Raw genomic sequence first — 17,204 nt, 5'->3', positions numbered from 1 at the left:
CAAGACGAGTGCCTCCAAGCTCAATCAAGCGATTTCCTAGTAATTCCTGGGGTAGACTGGTGCTACATACTAAGTTCCATACGTGAGTAGGTATTTGAACGCCTTGTCCAAAAACATCTTACTGCTGAGAGTTGAGCTGACCCTCAGTCCCTAACAGTTCCACACTGCCTGCAGAGTGAGTTTCGCACGTCTTCACCAGAGACGTTTGCCAGAGGCCTCTGAGACGCAAGTTAACAATGCAGACCTGGAGGGTATCTCCAGGTGCAGTAGAGTGGTAATCTGGGAACCTCCTGTCTCAGAATACTGCTACCTTGACCCTGCCATAAGTATGCAGCTAGTTGACCGCTGGCTTCAAGACATGCTTCCCTGTGAGAGCTAAGGACAGGGCACAACCCTCCCGCATCCTGCTTGACTGTAGAAGGAGCTGCTAACGTCCTCATGTTAGTGGCAGGGAAAGGTTGTGAGAAAAGCATGTGGAATCGTTGTGCCTGAACCCACGTGTATCTGAGTTGAATACAGCGATTTCCAAAGTCCTTTTTCATCAGAGTGTAGTAGGTTCCCACTCGCATGTACGAGTGGGTAGCAGACATCTGCCTCCCATGCATACACACTTCTGAGAGTTGAGCTTATGGCCTGTATCCCTACCTCCTGCCTGCAGCTAGCTTTCGCTTCCAAAAGGCCTAGGCTCGCTGCTTCACCGAAGTGTTGGGAGAGGTAACTGGAATCTCCCGGCAACAAGACTAGTGCCTCCAAGCTCAATCCAGCGATTTCCCAGTAATTCCTGGGGTAGACTGGTGCTACATACTAAGTTCCATACGTGAGTAGGTATTTGAACGCCTTGTCCAAAAACATCTTACTGCTGAGAGTTGAGCTGACCCTCAGTCCCTCACAGTTCCACACTGCCTGCAGAGTGAGTTTCGCACGTCTTCACCAGAGACGTTTGCCAGAGGCCTCTGAGACGCAAGTTAACAATGCAGACCTGGAGGGTATCTCCAGGTGCAGTAGAGTGGTAATCTGGGAACCTCCTGTCTCAGAATACTGCTACATTCACACTGTCATAAGAATGCAGCTAGTTGAGAGCTGGCTTCAAGGCATGCTTCCCTGTGAGAGCTGAGGACAGGGCAGGACCCTCCCGCATCCTGCCTGACTGTAGACTTACCTGCTAACCTCCTTCTGTTAGTGGCTGGGATAGTTTGTGGGAAAAGCATGTGTAAGCATTGGGCCTGAACTCCCGTGTATCTGAGTTGAATACAGCGATTTCCAAAGTCCTTCTTCAATAGGAGTGTAGCTAGGTTCCAACTCCCATGTCCGAGTGGGTAGCAGACATCTGCCACCCATGCATACACACTTCTGAGAGTTGAGCTTATGGCCTGTAACCCAACATCCTGCCTGCCGCTACCTTTCGCTTCCAAAAGGCCTAGGCTCGCTGCTTGACGCAAGTGTTGGGAGAGGTAACTGGAATCTCCCGGCACACAAGACGAGTGCCTCCAAGCTCAATCAAGCGATTTCCTAGTAATTCCTGGGGTAGACTGGTGCTACATACTAAGTTCCATACGTGAGTAGGTAGTTGAACGCCTTGTCCAAAAACATCTTACTTCTGAGAGTTGAGCTCACCCTCAGTCCCTCACAGTTCCACACTGCCTGCAGAGTGAGTTTCGGACGTCTTCACCAGAGACGTTTGCCAGAGGCTTCTGAGACGCAAGTTAACAATGCAGACCTGGAGGGTATCTCCAGCTGCAGTAGAGTGGTAATCTGGGAACCTCCTTACTCAGAATACTGCTACCTTCACACTGCCATAAGAATGCAGCTAGTTGAGAGCTGGCTTCTAGGCATGCTTCCCTGGGAGTGCTGAGGACAGGGCAGAACCCACCCGCATCCTGCCTGACTGTAGGCGCAGCTGCTAACATCCTAATGTTAGTGGCTGAGAGAGGTTGCGGGAAAAGCATGTGTAAGCATTGGGCCTGAACTCCTGTGTATCTGAGTTGAATACAGCGATTTCCAATGGCCTTCTTAAATCAGAGTGTAGGTAGTTTCCAACTCCCATGTCAGAGTGGGTAGCAGACATCTGTCTCCCCTGCATACACACTTCTGAGAGTTGAGCTTAAGGCCTGTACCTCCCCATCCAGCCTGCTGGTTCCTTTCACTTCTAAAAGGCCTAGGCTCGCTGTTTGACGGAAGTGTTGGGAGAGGTAATTGGAATCTCCCGGCACACAAGACTAGGGCCTCCAAGCTCATTCCAGCGATTGCCTAGTAATTCGTGTGGTAGACTGCTGCTACATACTAAGTTCCATACGTGAGAAGGTAGCTGAACGCCTTGTCCAAAAGCATCTTACTTCTGAGAGTTGAGCTCACCCTCAGTCCCTCACAGTTCCACACTGTCTGCAGAGTGAGTTTCGCAGGTCTTCACCAGAGACGTTTGCCACAGGCTTCTGAGACGCAAGTTAACAATGCAGACCTGGAGGGTATCTCCAGGTGCAGTAGAGTGGTAATCTCGGAACCGCCTTACTCAGAATACTGCTACATTCACACTGTCATAAGAATGCAGCTAGTTGAGAGCTGGCTTCTAGGCATGCTTCGCTGTGAGAGCTGAGGACAGGGCAGAACCCTCCCGCATCCTGCCTGACTGTAGACGTACCTGCTAACCTCCTTCTGTTAGTGGCTGGGATAAGTTGTGGGAAAAGCATGTGTAAGCATTGGGCCTGAACTCCCGAGTATCTGAGTTGAATACAGCGATTTCCAACATCCTTCTTCAATAGGAGTGTAGCTAGGTTCCAACTCCCATGTCCGAGTGGGTAGCAGACATCTGCCTCCCATGCATACACACTTCTGAGAGTTGAGCTTATGGCCTGTAACCCTACATCGTGCCTGCCGCTACCTTTCGCTTCCAAAAGGCCTAGGCTCGCTGCTTGACGCAAGTGTTGGGAGAGGTAATTGGAATCTCCCGGCACACAAGACGAGTGCCTCCAAGCTCAATCAAGCGATTTCCTAGTAATTCCTGGGGTAGACTGGTGCTACATACTAAGTTCCATACGTGAGTAGGTATTTGAACGCCTTGTCCAAAAACATCTTACTGCTGAGAGTTGAGCTGACCCTCAGTCCCTCACAGTTCCACACTGCCTGCAGAGTGAGTTTCGGACGTCTTCACCAGAGACGTTTGCCAGAGGCCTCTGAGACACAAGTTAACAATGCAGACCTGGAGGGTATCTCCAGGTGCAGTAGAGTGGTAATCTGGGAACCTCCTTACTCAGAATACTGCTACCTTGACCCTGCCATAAGTATGCAGCTAGTTGACCGCTGGCTTCAAGACATGCTTCCCTGTGAGAGCTAAGGACAGGGCACAACCCTCCAGCATCCTGCTTGACTGTAGAAGGAGCTGCTAACGTCCTCATGTTAGTGGCAGGGAAAGGTTGTGAGAAAAGCATGTGGAATCGTTGTGCCTGAACCCACGTGTATCTGAGTTGAATACAGCGATTTCCAAAGTCCTTTTTCATCAGAGTGTAGTAGGTTCCCACTCGCATGTATGAGTGGGTAGCAGACATCTGCCTCCCATGCATACACACTTCTGAGAGTTGAGCTTATGGCCTTATCCCTACCTCCTGCCTGCAGCTAGCTTTCGCTTCCAAAAGGCCTAGGCTCGCTGCTTCACCGAAGTGTTGGGAGAGATAACTGGAATCTCCCGGCAACAAGACTAGTGCCGCCAAGCTCAATCCAGCGATTTCCCAGTAATTCCTGGGGTAGACTGGTGCTACATACTAAGTTCCATACGTGAGTAGGTATTTGAACGCCTTGTCCAAAAACATCTTACTGCTGAGAGTTGAGCTGACCCTCAGTCCCTCACAGTTCCACACTGCCTGCAGAGTGAGTTTCGCACGTCTTCACCAGAGACGTTTGCCAGAGGCCTCTGAGACGCAAGTTAACAATGCAGACCTGGAGGGTATCTCCAGGTGCAGTAGAGTGGTAATCTGGGAACCTCCTTACTCAGAATACTGCTACCTTCACACTGTCATAAGAATGCAGCTAGTTGAGAGCTGGCTTCAAGGCATGCTTCCCTGTGAGAGCTGAGGACAGGGCAGGACCCTCCCGCATCCTGCCTGACTGTAGACTTACCTGCTAACCTCCTTCTGTTAGTGGCTGGGATAGTTTGTGGGAAAAGCATGTGTAAGCATTGGGCCTGAACTCCCGTGTATCTGAGTTGAATACAGCGATTTCCAAAGACCTTCTTCAATAGGAGTGTAGCTAGGTTCCAACTCCCATGTCCGAGTGGGTAGCAGACATCTGCCACCCATGCATACACACTTCTTAGAGTTGAGCTTATGGCCTGTAACCCAACATCCTGCCTGCCGCTACCTTTCGCTTCCAAAAGGCCTAGGCTCGCTGCTTGACGCAAGTGTTGGGAGAGGTAACTGGAATCTCCCGGCACACAAGACGAGTGCCTCCAAGCTCAATCAAGCGATTTCCTAGTAATTCCTGGGGTAGACTGGTGCTACATACTAAGTTCCATACGTGAGTAGGTAGTTGAACGCCTTGTCCAAAAACATCTTACTTCTGAGAGTTGAGCTCACCCTCAGTCCCTCACAGTTCCACACTGCCTGCAGAGTGAGTTTCGCAGGTCTTCACCAGAGACGTTTGCCACAGGCTTCTAAGACGCAAGTTAACAATGCAGACCTGGAGGGTATCTCAAGGTGCAGTAGAGTGGTAATCTTGGAACCTCCTGACTCAGAATACTGCTACCTTCACACTGCCATAAGAATGCAGCTAGTTGAGAGCTGGCTTCTAGGCATGCTTCCCTGGGAGTGCTGAGGACAGGGCAGAACCCACCCGCATCCTGCCTGACTGTAGGCGCAGCTGCTAACATCCTAATGTTAGTGGCTGAGAGAGGTTGCGGGAAAAGCATGTGTAAGCATTGGGCCTGAACTCCTGTGTATCTGAGTTGAATACAGCGATTTCCAATGGCCTTCTTCAATCAGAGTGTAGGTAGTTTCCAACTCCCATGTCAGAGTGGGTAGCAGACATCTGTCTCCCCTGCATACACACTTCTGAGAGTTGAGCTTAAGGCCTGTACCTCCCCATCCAGCCTGCTGGTTCCTTTCACTTCTAAAAGGCCTAGGCTCGCTGTTTGACGGAAGTGTTGGGAGAGGTAATTGGAATCTCCCGGCACACAAGACTAGGGCCTCCAAGCTCATTCCAGCGATTGCCTAGTAATTCCTGGGGTAGACAAGTGCTAGATACTAAGTTCCATACGTGGGAATGTAGCTGAACGCCTTGTCCAAAAGCATCTTACTTCTGAGAGTTGAGCTCACCCTCAGTCCCTCACAGTTCCACACTGCCTGCAGAGTGAGTTTCGCAGGTCTTCACCAGAGACGTTTGCCACAGGCTTCTGAGACGCAAGTTAACAATGCAGACCTGGAGGGTATCTCCAGGTGCAGTAGAGTGGTAATCTCGGAACCGCCTTACTCAGAATACTGCTACCTTCACACTGTCATAAGAATGCAGCTAGTTGAGAGCTGGCTTCTAGGCATGCTTCCCTGTGAGAGCTGAGGACAGGGCAGAACCCTCCCGCATCCTGCCTGACTGTAGACGTACCTGCTAACCTCCTTCTGTTAGTGGCTGGGATAGGTTGTGGAAAAAGCATGTGTAAACATTGGGCCTGAACTCCCGAGTATCTGAGTTGAATACAGCGATTTCCAACATCCTTCTTCAATAGGAGTGTAGCTAGGTTCCAACTCCCATGTCCGAGTGGGTAGCAGACATCTGCCTCCCATGCATACACACTTCTGAGAGTTGAGCTTATGGCCTGTAACCCTACATCGTGCCTGCCGCTACCTTTCGCTTCCAAAAGGCCTAGGCTCGCTGCTTGACGCAAGTGTTGGGAGAGGTAATTGGAATCTCCCGGCACACAAGACGAGTGCCTCCAAGCTCAATCAAGCGATTGCCTAGTAATTCCTGGGGTAGACTGGTGCTACATACTAAGTTCCATACGTGAGTAGGTATTTGAACGCCTTGTCCAAAAACATCTTACTGCTGAGAGTTGAGCTGACCCTCAGTCCCTCACAGTTCCACACTGCCTGCAGAGTGAGTTTCGCACGTCTTCACCAGAGACGTTTGCCAGAGGCCTCTGAGACGCAAGTTAACAATGCAGACCTGGAGGGTATCTCCAGGTGCAGTAGAGTGGTAATCTGGGAACCTCCTGTCTCAGAATACTGCTACCTTGACCCTGCCATAAGTATGCAGCTAGTTGACCGCTGGCTTCAAGACATGCTTCCCTGTGAGAGCTAAGGACAGGGCACAACCCTCCCGCATCCTGCTTGACTGTAGAAGGAGCTGCTAACGTCCTCATGTTAGTGGCAGGGAAAGGTTGTGAGAAAAGCATGTGGAATCGTTGTGCCTGAACCCACGTGTATCTGAGTTGAATACAGCGATTTCCAAAGTCCTTTTTCATCAGAGTGTAGTAGGTTCCCACTCGCATGTACGAGTGGGTAGCAGACATCTGCCTCCCATGCATACACACTTCTGAGAGTTGAGCTTATGGCCTGTAACCCTACCTCCTGCCTGCAGCTAGCTTTCGCTTCCAAAAGGCCTAGGCTCGCTGCTTCACCGAAGTGTTGGGAGAGGTAACTGGAATCTCCCGGCAACAAGACTAGTGCCTCCAAGCTCAATCCAGCGATTTCCCAGTAATTCCTGGGGTAGGCAGGTGCTACATACTAAGTTCCATACGTGAGTAGGTATTTGAACGCCTTGTCCAAAAACATCTTACTGCTGAGAGTTGAGCTGACCCTCAGTCCCTCACAGTTCCACACTGCCTGCAGAGTGAGTTTCGCACGTCTTCACCAGAGACGTTTGCCAGAGGCCTCTGAGACGCAAGTTAACAATGCAGACCTGGAGGGTATCTCCAGGTGCAGTAGAGTGGTAATCTGGGAACCTCCTTACTCAGAATACTGCTACCTTCACACTGTCATAAGAATGCAGCTAGTTGAGAGCTGGCTTCAAGGCATGCTTCCCTGTGAGAGCTGAGGACAGGGCAGGACCCTCCCGCATCCTGCCTGACTGTAGACTTACCTGCTAACCTCCTTCTGTTAGTGGCTGGGATAGTTTGTGGGAAAAGCATGTGTAAGCATTGGGCCTGAACTCCCGTGTATCTGAGTTGAATACAGCGATTTCCAAAGTCCTTCTTCAATAGGAGTGTAGCTAGGTTCCAACTCCCATGTCCGAGTGGGTAGCAGACATCTGCCACCCATGCATACACACTTCTTAGAGTTGAGCTTATGGCCTGTAACCCAACATCCTGCCTGCCGCTACCTTTCGCTTCCAAAAGGCCTAGGCTCGCTGCTTGACGCAAGTGTTGGGAGAGGTAACTGGAATCTCCCGGCACACAAGACGAGTGCCTCCAAGCTCAATCAAGCGATTTCCTAGTAATTCCTGGGGTAGACTGGTGCTACATACTAAGTTCCATACGTGAGTAGGTAGTTGAACGCCTTGTCCAAAAACATCTTACTTCTGAGAGTTGAGCTCACCCTCAGTCCCTCACAGTTCCACACTGCCTGCAGAGTGAGTTTCGCAGGTCTTCACCAGAGACGTTTGCCACAGGCTTCTGAGACGCAAGTTAACAATGCAGACCTGGAGGGTATCTCCAGGTGCAGTAGAGTGGTAATCTTGGAACCTCCTGACTCAGAATACTGCTACCTTCACACTGCCATAAGAATGCAGCTAGTTGAGAGCTGGCTCCTAGGCATGGTTCCCTGGGAGTGCTGAGGACATGGCAGAACCCACCCGCATCCTGCCTGACTGTAGGCGCAGCTGCTAACATCCTAATGTTAGTGGCTGAGAGAGGTTGCGGGAAAAGCATGTGTAAGCATTGGGCCTGAACTCCTGTGTATCTGAGTTGAATACAGCGATTTCCAATGGCCTTCTTCAATCAGAGTGTAGGTAGTTTCCAACTCCCATGTCAGAGTGGGTAGCAGACATCTGTCTCCCCTGCATACACACTTCTGAGAGTTGAGCTTAAGGCCTGTACCTCCCCATCCAGCCTGCTGGTTCCTTTCACTTCTAAAAGGCCTAGGCTCGCTGTTTGACGGAAGTGTTGGGAGAGGTAATTGGAATCTCCCGGCACACAAGACTAGGGCCTCCAAGCTCATTCCAGCGATTGCCTAGTAATTCGTGTGGTAGACTGCTGCTACATACTAAGTTCCATACGTGAGAAGGTAGCTGAACGCCTTGTCCAAAAGCATCTTACTTCTGAGAGTTGAGCTCACCCTCAGTCCCTCACAGTTCCACACTGCCTGCAGAGTGAGTTTCGCAGGTCTTCACCAGAGACGTTTGCCACAGGCTTCTGAGACGCAAGTTAACAATGCAGACCTGGAGGGTATCTCCAGGTGCAGTAGAGTGGTAATCTCGGAACCGCCTTACTCAGAATACTGCTACCTTCACACTGTCATAAGAATGCAGCTAGTTGAGAGCTGGCTTCTAGGCATGCTTCCCTGTGAGAGCTGAGGACAGGGCAGAACCCTCCCGCATCCTGCCTGACTGTAGGCGCAGCTGCTAACATCCTAATGTTAGTGGCTGGGATAGGTTGTGGGAAAAGCATGTGTAAGCATTGGGCCTGAACTCCCGAGTATCTGAGTTGAATACAGCGATTTCCAACATCCTTCTTCAATAGGAGTGTACCTAGGTTCCAACTCCCATGTCCGAGTGGGTAGCAGACATCTGCCACCCATGCATACACACTTCTGAGAGTTGAGCTTATGGCCTGTAACCCTACATCGTGCCTGCCGCTACCTTTCGCTTCCAAAAGGCCTAGGCTCGCTGCTTGACGCAAGTGTTGGGAGAGGTAATTGGAATCTCCCGGCACACAAGACGAGTGCCTCCAAGCTCAATCAAGCGATTTCCTAGTAATTCCTGGGGTAGACTGGTGCTACATACTAAGTTCCATACGTGAGTAGGTAGTTGAACGCCTTGTCCAAAAACATCTTACTGCTGAGAGTTGAGCTGACCCTCAGTCCCTCACAGTTCCACACTGCCTGCAGAGTGAGTTTCGCACGTCTTCACCAGAGACGTTTGCCAGAGGCCTCTGAGACGCAAGTTAACAATGCAGACCTGGAGGGTATCTCCAGGTGCAGTAGAGTGGTAATCTGGGAACCTCCTGTCTCAGAATACTGCTACCTTGACCCTGCCATAAGTATGCAGCTAGTTGACCGCTGGCTTCAAGACATGCTTCCCTGTGAGAGCTAAGGACAGGGCACAACCCTCCCGCATCCTGCTTGACTGTAGAAGGAGCTGCTAACGTCCTCATGTTAGTGGCAGGGAAAGGTTGTGAGAAAAGCATGTGGAATCGTTGTGCCTGAACCCACGTGTATCTGAGTTGAATACAGCAATTTCCAAAGTCCTTTTTCATCAGAGTGTAGTAGGTTCCCACTCGCATGTACGAGTGCGTAGCAGACATCTGCCTCCCATGCATACACACTTCTGAGAGTTGAGCTTATGGCCTGTATCCCTACCTCCTGCCTGCAGCTAGCTTTCGCTTCCAAAAGGCCTAGGCTCGCTGCTTGACGCAAGTGTTGGGAGAGGTAACTGGAATCTCCCGGCACACAAGACGAGTGCCTCCAAGCTCAATCAAGCGATTTCCTAGTAATTCCTGGGGTAGACTGGTGCTACATACTAAGTTCCATTCGTGAGTAGGGAGTTGAACGCCTTGTCCAAAAACATCTTACTTCTGAGAGTTGAGCTCACCCTCAGTCCCTCACAGTTCCACACTGCCTGCAGAGTGAGTTTCGGACGTCTTCACCAGAGATGTTTGCCAGAGGCTTCTGAGACGCAAGTTAACAATGCAGACCTGGAGGGTATCTCCAGGTGCAGTAGAGTGGTAATCTGGGAACCTCCTGACTCAGAATACTGCTACCTTCACACTGCCATAAGAATGCAGCTAGTTGAGAGCTGGCTTCTAGGCATGCTTCCCTGGGAGTGCTGAGGACAGGGCAGAACCCACCCGCATCCTGCCTGACTGTAGGCGCAGCTGCTAACATCCTAATGTTAGTGGCTGAGAGAGGTTGCGGGAGAAGCATGTGTAAGCATTGGGCCAGAAATCCTGTGTATCTGAGTTGAATACAGCTATTTCCAATGGCCTTCTTCAATCAGAGTGTAGGTAGTTTCCAACTCCCATGTCAGAGTGGGTAGCAGACATCTGTCTCCCCTGCATACACACTTCTGAGAGTTGAGCTTAAGGCCTGTACCTCCCCATCCAGCCTGCTGGTTCCTTTCACTTCTAAAAGGCCTAGGCTCGCTGTTTGACGGAAGTGTTGGGAGAGGTAATTGGAATCTCCCGGCACACAAGACTAGGGCCTCCAAGCTCATTCCAGCGATTGCCTAGTAATTCGTGTGGTAGACTGCTGCTACATACTAAGTTCCATACGTGAGAAGGTAGCTGAACGCCTTGTCCAAAAGCATCTTACTTCTGAGAGTTGAGCTCACCCTCAGTCCCTCACAGTTCCACACTGCCTGCAGAGTGAGTTTCGCAGGTCTTCACCAGAGACGTTTGCCACAGGCTTCTGAGACGCAAGTTAACAATGCAGACCTGGAGGGTATCTCCAGGTGCAGTAGAGTGGTAATCTTGGAACCTCCTGACTCAGAATACTGCTACCTTCACACTGCCATAAGAATGCAGCTAGTTGAGAGCTGGCTTCTAGGCATGCTTCCCTGGGAGTGCTGAGGACATGGCAGAACCCACCCGCATCCTGCCTGACTGTAGGCGCAGCTGCTAACATCCTAATGTTAGTGGCTGAGAGAGGTTGCGGGAAAAGCATGTGTAAGCATTGGGCCTGAACTCCTGTGTATCTGAGTTGAATACAGCGATTTCCAATGGCCTTCTTCAATCAGAGTGTAGGTAGTTTCCAACTCCCATGTCAGAGTGGGTAGCAGACATCTGTCTCCCCTGCATACACACTTCTGAGAGTTGAGCTTAAGGCCTGTACCTCCCCATCCAGCCTGTTGGTTCCTTTCACTTCTAAAAGGCCTAGGCTCGCTGTTTGACGGAAGTGTTGGGAGAGGTAATTGGAATCTCCCGGCACACAAGACTAGTGCCTCCAAGCTCATTCCAGCGATAGCCTAGTAATTCCTGGGGTAGACAGGTGCTACATACTAAGTTCCATACGTGAGAATGTAGCTGAACGCCTTGTCCAAAAGCATCTTACTTCTGAGAGTTGAGCTCACCCTCAGTCCCTCACAGTTCCACACTGCCTGCAGAGTGAGTTTCGCAGGTCTTCACCAGAGACGTTTGCCACAGGCTTCTGAGACGCAAGTTAACAATGCAGACCTGGAGGGTATCTCCAGGTGCAGTAGAGTGGTAATCTCGGAACCGCCTTACTCAGAATACTGCTACCTTCACACTGTCATAAGAATGTAGCTAGTTGAGAGCTGGCTTCTAGGCATGCTTCCCTGTGAGAGCTGAGGACAGGGCAGAACCCTCCCGCATCCTGCCTGACTGTAGACGTACCTGCTAACCTCCTTCTGTTAGTGGCTGGGATAGGTTGTGGGAAAAGCATGTGTAAGCATTGGGCCTGAACTCCCGAGTATCTGAGTTGAATACAGCGATTTCCAACATCCTTCTTCAATAGGAGTGTAGCTAGGTTCCAACTCCCATGTCCGAGTGGGTAGCAGACATCTGCCTCCCATGCATACACACTTCTGAGAGTTGAGCTTATGGCCTGTAACCCTACATCGTGCCTGCCGCTACCTTTCGCTTCCAAAAGGCCTAGGCTCGCTGCTTGACGCAAGTGTTGGGAGAGGTAATTGGAATCTCCCGGCACACAAGACGAGTGCCTCCAAGCTCAATCAAGCGATTTCCTAGTAATTCCTGGGGTAGACTGGTGCTACATACTAAGTTCCATACGTGAGTAGGTATTTGAACGCCTTGTCCAAAAACATCTTACTGCTGAGAGTTGAGCTGACCCTCAGTCCCTCACAGTTCCACACTGCCTGCAGAGTGAGTTTCGCACGTCTTCACCAGAGACGTTTGCCAGAGGCCTCTGAGACGCAAGTTAACAATGCAGACCTGGAGGGTATCTCCAGGTGCAGTAGAGTGGTAATCTGGGAACCTCCTGTCTCAGAATACTGCTACCTTGACCCTGCCATAAGTATGCAGCTAGTTGACCGCTGGCTTCAAGACATGCTTCCCTGTGAGAGCTAAGGACAGGGCACAACCCTCCCGCATCCTGCTTGACTGTAGAAGGAGCTGCTAACGTCCTCATGTTAGTGGCAGGGAAAGGTTGTGAGAAAAGCATGTGGAATCGTTGTGCCTGAACCCACGTGTATCTGAGTTGAATACAGCGATTTCCAAAGTCCTTTTTCATCAGAGTGTAGTAGGTTCCCACTCGCATGTACGAGTGGGTAGCAGACATCTGCCTCCCATGCATACACACTTCTGAGAGTTGAGCTTATGACCTTATCCCTACCTCCTGCCTGCAGCTAGCTTTCGCTTCCAAAAGGCCTAGGCTCGCTGCTTCACCGAAGTGTTGGGAGAGGTAACTGGAATCTCCCGGCAACAAGACTAGTGCCTCCAAGCTCAATCCAGCGATTTCCCAGTAATTCCTGGGGTAGACTGGTGCTACATACTAAGTTCCATACGTGAGTAGGTATTTGAACGCCTTGTCCAAAAACATCTTACTGATGAGAGTTGAGCTGACCCTCAGTCCCTCACAGTTCCACACTGCCTGCAGAGTGAGTTTCGCACGTCTTCACCAGAGACGTTTGCCAGAGGCCTCTGAGACGCAAGTTAACAATGCAGACCTGGAGGGTATCTCCAGGTGCAGTAGAGTGGTAATCTGGGAACCTCCTTACTCAGAATACTGCTACCTTCACACTGTCATAAGAATGCAGCTAGTTGAGAGCTGGCTTCAAGGCATGCTTCCCTGTGAGAGCTGAGGACAGGGCAGGACCCTCCCGCATCCTGCCTGACTGTAGACTTACCTGCTAACCTCCTTCTGTTAGTGGCTGGGATAGTTTGTGGGAAAAGCATGTGTAAGCATTGGGCCTGAACTCCTGTGTATCTGAGTTGAATACAGCGATTTCCAAAGTCCTTCTTCAATAGGAGTGTAGCTAGGTTCCAACTCCCATGTCCGAGTGGGTAGCAGACATCTGCCACCCATGCATACACACTTCTGAGAGTTGAACTTATGGCCTGTAACCCAACATCCTGCCTGCCGCTACCTTTCGCTTCCAAAAGGCCTAGGCTCGCTGCTTGACGCAAGTGTTGGGAGAGGTAACTGGAATCTCCCGGCACACAAGACGAGTGCCTCCAAGCTCAATCAAGCGATTTCCTAGTAATTCCTGGGGTAGACTGGTGCTACATACTAAGTTCCATACGTGAGTAGGTAGTTGAACGCCTTGTCCAAAAACATCTTACTTCTGAGAGTTGAGCTCACCCTCAGTCCCTCACATTTCCACACTGCCTGCAGAGTGAGTTTCGGACGTCTTCACCAGAGACGTTTGCCAGAGGCTTCTGAGACGCAAGTTAACAATGCAGACCTGGAGGGTGTCTCCAGGTGCAGTAGAGTGGTAATCTGGGAACCTCCTGACTCAGAATACTGCTACCTTCACACTGCCATAAGAATGCAGCTAGTTGAGAGCTGGCTTCTAGGCATGCTTCCCTGGGAGTGCTGAGGACAGGGCAGAACCCACCCGCATCCTGCCTGACTGTAGGCGCAGCTGCTAACATCCTAATGTTAGTGGCTGAGAGAGGTTGCGGGAAAAGCATGTGTAAGCATTGGGCCTGAACTCCTGTGTATCTGAGTTGAATACAGCGATTTCCAATGGCCTTCTTCAATCAGAGTGTAGGTAGTTTCCAACTCCCATGTCAGAGTGGGTAGCAGACATCTGTCTCCCCTGCATACACACTTCTGAGAGTTGAGCTTAAGGCCTGTACCTCCCCATCCAGCCTGCTGGTTCCTTTCACTTCTAAAAGGCCTAGGCTCGCTGTTTGACGGAAGTGTTGGGAGAGGTAATTGGAATCTCCCGGCACACAAGACTAGGGCCTCCAAGCTCATTCCAGCGATTGCCTAGTAATTCGTGTGGTAGACTGCTGCTACATACTAAGTTCCATACGTGAGAAGGTAGCTGAACGCCTTGTCCAAAAGCATCTTACTTCTGAGAGTTGAGCTCACCCTCAGTCCCTCACAGTTCCACACTGCCTGCAGAGTGAGTTTCGCAGGTCTTCACCAGAGACGTTTGCCACAGGCTTCTGAGACGCAAGTTAACAATGCAGACCTGGAGGGTATCTCCAGGTGCAGTAGAGTGGTAATCTTGGAACCTCCTGACTCAGAATACTGCTACCTTCACACTGCCATAAGAATGCAGCTAGTTGAGAGCTGGCTTCTAGGCATGCTTCCCTGGGAGTGCTGAGGACATGGCAGAACCCACCCGCATCCTGCCTTACTGTAGGCGCAGCTGCTAACATCCTAATGTTAGTGGCTGAGAGAGGTTGCGGGAAAAGCATGTGTAAGCATTGGGCCTGAACTCCTGTGTATCTGAGTTGAATACAGCGATTTCCAATGGCCTTCTTCAATCAGAGTGTAGGTAGTTTCCAACTCCCATGTCAGAGTGGGTAGCAGACATCTGTCTCCCCTGCATACACACTTCTGAGAGTTGAGCTTAAGGCCTGTACCTCCCCATCCAGCCTGTTGGTTCCTTTCACTTCTAAAAGGCCTAGGCTCGCTGTTTGACGGAAGTGTTGGGAGAGGTAATTGGAATCTCCCGGCACACAAGACTAGTGCCTCCAAGCTCATTCCAGCGATAGCCTAGTAATTCCTGGGGTAGACAGGTGCTACATACTAAGTTCCATACGTGAGAATGTAGCTGAACGCCTTGTCCAAAAGCATCTTACTTCTGAGAGTTGAGCTCACCCTCAGTCCCTCACAGTTCCACACTGCCTGCAGAGTGAGTTTCGCAGGTCTTCACCAGAGACGTTTGCCACAGGCTTCTGAGACGCAAGTTAACAATGCAGACCTGGAGGGTATCTCCAGGTGCAGTAGAGTGGTAATCTCGGAACCGCCTTACTCAGAATACTGCTACCTTCACACTGTCATAAGAATGTAGCTAGTTGAGAGCTGGCTTCTAGGCATGCTTCCCTGTGAGAGCTGAGGACAGGGCAGAACCCTCCCGCATCCTGCCTGACTGTAGACGTACCTGCTAACCTCCTTCTGTTAGTGGCTGGGATAGGTTGTGGGAAAAGCATGTGTAAGCATTGGGCCTGAACTCCCGAGTATCTGAGTTGAATACAGCGATTTCCAACATCCTTCTTCAATAGGAGTGTAGCTAGGTTCCAACTCCCATGTCCGAGTGGGTAGCAGACATCTGCCTCCCATGCATACACACTTCTGAGAGTTGAGCTTATGGCCTGTAACCCTACATCGTGCCTGCCGCTACCTTTCGCTTCCAAAAGGCCTAGGCTCGCTGCTTGACGCAAGTGTTGGGAGAGGTAATTGGAATCTCCCGGCACACAAGACGAGTGCCTCCAAGCTCAATCAAGCGATTTCCTAGTAATTCCTGGGGTAGACTGGTGCTACATACTAAGTTCCATACGTGAGTAGGTATTTGAACGCCTTGTCCAAAAACATCTTACTGCTGAGAGTTGAGCTGACCCTCAGTCCCTCACAGTTCCACACTGCCTGCAGAGTGAGTTTCGCACGTCTTCACCGAGACGTTTGCCAGAGGCCTCTGAGACGCAAGTTAACAATGCAGACCTGGAGGGTATCTCCAGGTGCAGTAGAGTGGTAATCTGGGAACCTCCTGTCTCAGAATACTGCTACCTTGACCCTGCCATAAGTATGCAGCTAGTTGACCGCTGGCTTCAAGACATGCTTCCCTGTGAGAGCTAAGGACAGGGCACAACCCTCCCGCATCCTGCTTGACTGTAGAAGGAGCTGCTAACGTCCTCATGTTAGTGGCAGGGAAAGGTTGTGAGAAAGCATGTGGAATCGTTGTGCCTGAACCCACGTGTATCTGAGTTGAATACAGCGATTTCCAAAGTCCCTTTTCATCAGAGTGTAGTAGGTTCCCACTCGCATGTACGAGTGGGTAGCAGACATCTGCCTCCCATGCATACACACTTCTGAGAGTTGAGCTTATGACCTTATCCCTACCTCCTGCCTGCAGCTAGCTTTCGCTTCCAAAAGGCCTAGGCTCGCTGCTTCACCGAAGTGTTGGGAGAGGTAACTGGAATCTCCCGGCAACAAGACTAGTGCCTCCAAGCTCAATCCAGCGATTTCCCAGTAATTCCTGGGGTAGACTGGTGCTACATACTAAGTTCCATACGTGAGTAGGTATTTGAACGCCTTGTCCAAAAACATCTTACTGATGAGAGTTGAGCTGACCCTCAGTCCCTCACAGTTCCACACTGCCTGCAGAGTGAGTTTCGCACGTCTTCACCAGAGACGTTTGCCAGAGGCCTCTGAGACGCAAGTTAACAATGCAGACCTGGAGGGTATCTCCAGGTGCAGTAGAGTGGTAATCTGGGAACCTCCTTACTCAGAATACTGCTACCTTCACACTGTCATAAGAATGCAGCTAGTTGAGAGCTGGCTTCAAGGCATGCTTCCCTGTGAGAGCTGAGGACAGGGCAGGACCCTCCCGCATCCTGCCTGACTGTAGACTTACCTGCTAACCTCCTTCTGTTAGTGGCTGGGATAGTTTGTGGGAAAAGCATGTGTAAGCATTGGGCCTGAACTCCTGTGTATCTGAGTTGAATACAGCGATTTCCAAAGTCCTTCTTCAATAGGAGTGTAGCTAGGTTCCAACTCCCATGTCCGAGTGGGTAGCAGACATCTGCCACCCATGCATACACACTTCTGAGAGTTGATCTTATGGCCTGTAACCCAACATCCTGCCTGCCGCTACCTTTCGCTTCCAAAAGGCCTAGGCTCGCTGCTTGACGCAAGTGTTGGGAGAGGTAATTGGAATCTCCCGGCACACAAGACGAGTGCCTCCAAGCTCAATCAAGCGATTTCCTAGTAATTCCTGGGGTAGACTGGTGCTACATACTAAGTTCCATACGTGAGTAGGTAGTTGAACGCCTTGTCCAAAAACATCTTACTTCTGAGAGTTGAGCTCACCCTCAGTCCCTCACAGTTCCACACTGCCTGCAGAGTGAGTTTCGGACGTCTTCACCAGAGACGTTTGCCAGAGGCTTCTGAGACGCAAGTTAACAATGCAGACCTGGAGGG

The sequence above is a fragment of the Canis lupus genome, chromosome 7 (genome assembly GCF_048164855.1).
Source record: "Canis lupus baileyi chromosome 7, mCanLup2.hap1, whole genome shotgun sequence".
Lineage (NCBI taxonomy): Eukaryota > Metazoa > Chordata > Mammalia > Carnivora > Canidae > Canis > Canis lupus.
The sequence above is the reverse complement of the archived record's forward strand: the minus strand, read 5'-3'. Positions refer to the sequence as shown.